The 5689-nt window shown below is 32.9% G+C and overlaps 1 non-coding gene across 1 annotated transcript; it reads right to left on the bottom strand.

Moving 5' to 3' along the window:
• Window positions 1-493: 493 nt before the first annotated feature.
• On the bottom strand, window positions 494-600 carry LOC138819571 (U6 spliceosomal RNA). The gene has a single exon (XR_011369493.1). It is a non-coding gene; the product is annotated as a U6 spliceosomal RNA (small nuclear RNA).
• Between the last annotated feature and the right edge of the window lie 5089 nt (window positions 601-5689).

The following is a 5689-nucleotide window of genomic DNA, read 5'->3' as shown; positions in this document are numbered from 1 at the left end:
TTTTTTTTTTTTGGTACCCTATTTCTTGAGACATGGCTTTAGCCCTCTTTCGTATGGCTATTTTTGAGAGGATTGTGCTTTTTTTTTATCCAAACTGAACTAACCTGCCATCTTCTTATGTATGCTTTCCATCATAGCCAGGATGACAGATGTATATCACCACATGCAGCTTTTTCTGTTGAAGTAGAATTTTATGATTTTTGGGGGCCTGTGAACCTTCTGATCTCTGCCTTCAGAGTAATTTCCTAATTGTAGCTCTGGGCCACATTCCCAGCTTGTCTGCTTTTCTTCTATTCCAACTATTCTATACCTAGCATCCAGAACAGTGGCTAATCCATAGTAGGTATTTATTGGACACTTATTGAATGAATTGATATTACTTCTATAAACAAGGATACTAATCTTTTATTTTCAATGCCCAGGGCCAATGGACTCTGATCCTAAGTTTCTCTAGATTCAATTTATTTATATACATATATATATATATATATATATTAATATGGAATGCTTCACGAATTTGTGCGTCATCCTTATGCAGTGGCCATGCTAATCTTCTCTGTATCATTCCAATTTTAGTATATGTGCTGCTGAAGCGAGCACTCAAGGTGCAATTTACTATGTCCTTCTACTATCACATCCCTACCAAGTTGAGATATTAGCTTTGCTCATCTTCTAACTCAGTATTTTTTTACAAAGGCAATAATTATAATTTAGGTTTCATGTTTCAGTTGTTAGTGTAATTAATATCCTTTCCTCAGTCCAGTAGTTAACTTTGAACTTAATCTATGAATAAATGTGTAACATACAAAAACAATATGATTTAACTAAATGACATTTTTGAGAGTAGATATCATAACATGCTTCTACATGGTATCTATAAAATGTGTGATTTTTCATTATTTACAAGAATTTATTCAGGCCTTGTGGCCCACCCCTGGAGACATGGCTTCACCCTCTTTCTTACGGCTACTTTTTAGAGGATTGTGAACTAGCCTGCCATTTTCTTATTTATGCTTTCCATCATATCCAGGATGACAGATGTGTGTCATCACATCCACCTTATTCAGGAAGCTGAGATTTGAGTGTCGAGGTTCAAATCCAACTCAGGCAGGAAGTCCATGAGTCCTGTCTCCAATTAAACACCAAAAAAAGGCAGAAGTAGGGCTATGGTTCAAGTGGTACAGTGCCAGCCTTGAGTACAAAAGCTTATGGACAGTGCTCAGGCCATGAGTTCAAACCCTAGGAGCAGAACACACACACACACACACACACACACACACAGAATTTATTTTTATATGTATCAACTGTTGTCACATTGTTCCTGATAATTTAAATTTCAGCAAAATGTTTTACCATTACATGACTCCATAGTTATGGAAAGTTTGAGATCATGCATTAGATATTCATACAAAGCAACTAAATAAAAACTGTGAAATGTGACCATACTATTTTTAATTTATTATTCAAGCAACATACTTTACAATTACATATGGAAATAGAAATGAGTATCTAATTATTTTTCTAACACTTAATACTAAATAAACTCTAAAGTTTGATTGAAAATCATACTTGGAAAAATTTTAGGAATATCATGAAAATCAGGATATCCCACTTGTCAACTCTTCAAAATGTGCTGATATGACTAACATTTGAATTGTTAGTAACATTGGTATCAGTATCTGTATCAGTAACATTTGAATTGTTCAAAACCCATCATAATTCAATACTCTGTCTCAGGTTGGTTAACAAAAGTAAAACATGACAGTGGTACATATTAAACAAATATTTCCCATCTGTGAAAAATATTACATCAGTTTCTGACTCAAATGAAGATAATCCTGTTCATTTAACTCTGTGACAACACTATAAAATTAGATGTTTCAAATACATTACTAGGTAGGTTCCTTATCCTAAACACACCACTTTTGGTGACTTTTTCGTAACTCATTGGATCTTAGTATTTTCTGTAGTGCTGCCCACCTAACTCAGAGTAAACTACTTAAAGCTTTTTGGAATGGTGGAAGATCTGTAATGTAGATCTCTTTACTTCTCATGGTTAATCAGGACTAAAGGTGTACATAGATGTGTTAATATGGATTTTTGTGAAGGAAATAGGCAAACTGGTCACTTCACTTTCACATTGCAACTTCTGAATGACAAATGCTACCTACAAATTATAGCTTTAGAATTCAGTGACCTTCAAAGATTTCCCCAAGAATATTTTAATGGAGAAGAAGTGAAATCCGTATTTCTGGACTCTCTAGAACAATCAAAGTAGCACATAACCAGAACAATTCTTTGAAATGAGTCATTTTACTTGAAATGTTCATGGAAATGTTTTCATTGCATATTCATAACATATAAATGCATCTTCATATTGAATGTTGTCCCACAAATATCAAATAAAATTGACAGGAGAAGTCTGTGTTTATCTTTGAATTTTTCTTGTTTTGGAAATGACTATTTGCTAGAGAGAATTCAATTTGAGGTGATAATTTAGTGGCCAACACAATAATAAATAATAGTAACTGAGGTTTAATGGTATTACTAGCTTTTTCTAAAACTTAACCATCATTTTATGTTTCTATCAGCTAAGAAATACATGAAAGGTTTGGCATATTTTATCATTAGAAGATCTCTTTTGGAAACTAATCAAAGTTCAATTCATTTGAATGGAAAATAGATCTTTCTGATTCTCTCCCTTCTTCCCTCTCTCCTTCTCTTTTCTCTCCTCTTCTCCTTCCTTCCCTTCTTTATTCCTTTTCCCCCCCTCTCTCTCTCTCAGAAAAAGTTTAGCTAAAAAAGTAACTAAGAAGTCACCAGAGAAAACATCTAAACCCACCTAGAAAATCTTAGAGGTCAACAGCAGGGGAAAGAATGTCTTTGCTAATCAGCAACCCTTTATGTTCTCTTTCAGAATGAAGAGGACTCATCTGCATGACTATCTCTGAAACATATCTAGTTTGTTCCTAGTTTCAATCATTTCATACCTGCACAAGACTGCAAATGTCTACATAAAATAACAAGTGCCCTACAGGGGTAGGGGCTCATCAATGTTACAGAAATGCAGGGCTTCAGCTTATATATATATATATATATATATATATATATATATATATATATATATATATATATATACACATACATACACTTTATTTCACATCCCTATACTATGGATGTCACTAATGTCACCTTTCAGTGAGACAGCCATGGCCAGCAGAAGCCCTGGAAATGCCAATTGTAATTAACTTTCTCTTCAAATATGTTTGACAGTTTCATGCTGAGAAGTGCTTCTTACCTTTTGAACTTTCAGATTGCTTCGCTGAGCAAAATGTGTATCATTTTCTTTTAAAATTGCCTTACAAAGAGCTATGTACTATGATATTCTTGCCCACGTCAGCCATTTATAAGAGATTTAGATTTTTAAGCAGATTATCCTTGTTCCAAATGAGAGACCTTGCTTTTGTCTGAAGCATGGGGTATGTTCAGGTACACCACAGAGCCCCAGGACAAGGACATTCATATATTCATAAATGTCAAAGACAATGACCCTTCCTCATGGCCTATCATCCCAGCTGCTCTACCAGGTAATATTCCTGAGACCTGTGAAAACCAGAACCTTGCTCTTTGACAGCAGCTAAAGTTAGGAAGGAAATGCTCTTTGGGTCCATTTTTATACACATATGGTTATTCATCATTTTTTAAAAAGACATCAAAAATCAATAAAAATTGAAGAACTCTGCAAATGCATCTTTTGCTAATTATTCTTACTCTTGAAGTAAGAATAATATACCTAACTGTGACCTACTTTAGAAAATGTAAGAAGTCACGTTATAGCAGCTTGCTTCAGTCTTTTATAGAGCCTTCTAACTCTTTTTTTTAATAGTCGAAGTACTCATGTTTAAAAAAAAAAAGGTATAGATCCTCACCAGCATTCTGATCAAGGAGAAAGGTTTCATACTTCAATAGTGCACGTAATGGAATTGGTCAGATTTGAAGCATGGGCGCACATTTTATCTGGGATCTTTAATTTTTTTACAGTTCAGCTGACAGAAATTTAACTAAAATGTTGCTTATGTGTCCAGTAAGCAGACTCCCCAAATAACATTTGCCTTAATTTGCTGTACATTTCTAGAAAAGAGTGGAAAATATTTACATTTTTATTAGTCCCTTGGTTAATTAGAAATACTCCAGAAATCAGGTCCACAAGATTGTTATTCTACCCAAAGATATAAATATGCCAACTAGTCATAGTTTTCACACAAATTGAAAATCCATAGGATTAACAGATTTAAAAACAAACGTCATGCATCTTAAAATTATCTTCGGTAGTCATCAAGTAAGCAACAAAGGCAGATAGATCACAGAGATTCCTACTGGCAAAAGATGAAAACATGACCCATTATCCACAAACTTTTTTTTAATGCAATGAAAAACCTCCTTCTCTGCCTCCTCTGTGCAGAAAGGAGGATTTACCTAAAGTGTTACTAGTTCATTTATCTGAGCTGTATTTTCATCGGGAGTTTTAAGACATTTATAATTCCAAAATCATATAAAAATTACGAACACTTTAGGTGAAGAGAGGAAGGGGGAAATGCATATTCAAAAATATTTATAGACTATATATTCTACAAAATTTTAAAAAATGAAAGAAAGGATGGGATTGGAAGGGTTGGCAAAGAATGATGAAAGGGGTGACATTATCATGAATCATAATATTCATAAACTGATTCATTGAATAACACCTACTTTTTGCAAGTACTTAAAGATAATAAAAGTAAATAAATAAAATAAAATCCAGCCCAGCTCCCTATACATAGAATGCTTGGTGTTCTGTTGATCTTACTTGTAATGTGATCTTTGAAGATGAAGAATGGATGGCTTTTAGTTGCATTTTATAATTGGAGGAAATGTAACATTTCTAACTGTGTGTAGAAAACCTAACCAAAGCAGTCAAATGGAGTGACAAAACTACTAGATACCCTTTATCACTTTTTTAAAAAGTTGAACTTATATCTGAAAGCTTCAACTGAAAGTTTTTTCCTATGGGATCATGATACTTTGGTTTTCTTAATTACACAATTTTTATCAGTAGGATGAATTGCCTTTTTTAAATAGAATATTCCTACAAGTCAACAGTAAAGCTATTCTTATTGTGAGTCCTACTATTTTATCACAAGCTTTTATTGGAGGCCAGTCAACAAAGAATAAAATAGAGAAAATAGAGAAAGTGATATGAATAAAACATTAACTATAATACTCAATTAAATACTTAATAGAATTATTATTTTGTTGTATTTATTCATGTAAGTAATTAAATATACTAACTTAACTTTCTTGAAATCTTCCTAAATTACATTTTTTTTATTGTGAGTGTGTTCTGTAGTAGTGATTTTATTGGAAGTATCTAATTTCTTAAAGCCTTAGAAAGAATTTTTCAAAACAGTTCTAGGATTTGATATGATTTAAATGAAACAATCCAAAATGATGAAAAGATAGCTGAATATGAACTGAAACACCAATGTTTTGACAGATCCAATAAGCATGATTTTTCTCGTCCAACCAGAATGTAAAGAAGACAGCAAGAACAGGATTTGTAAATAAAATTGATACCTAGCTAGGATTTAACTTCAGTTTTCAAGAGACTCTAATAGCATATTGATGAGTGTTTAGTTTTAGGAAAAACTCT

This window comes from Dipodomys merriami, unplaced genomic scaffold (assembly GCF_024711535.1).
Source record: "Dipodomys merriami isolate MVZ:Mamm:240054 unplaced genomic scaffold, mDipMer1.0.p SCAF_8, whole genome shotgun sequence".
NCBI lineage: Eukaryota > Metazoa > Chordata > Mammalia > Rodentia > Heteromyidae > Dipodomys > Dipodomys merriami.
Note: the sequence above shows the minus strand (reverse complement) of the source record. Positions and strands in the feature narration are given on the sequence as shown.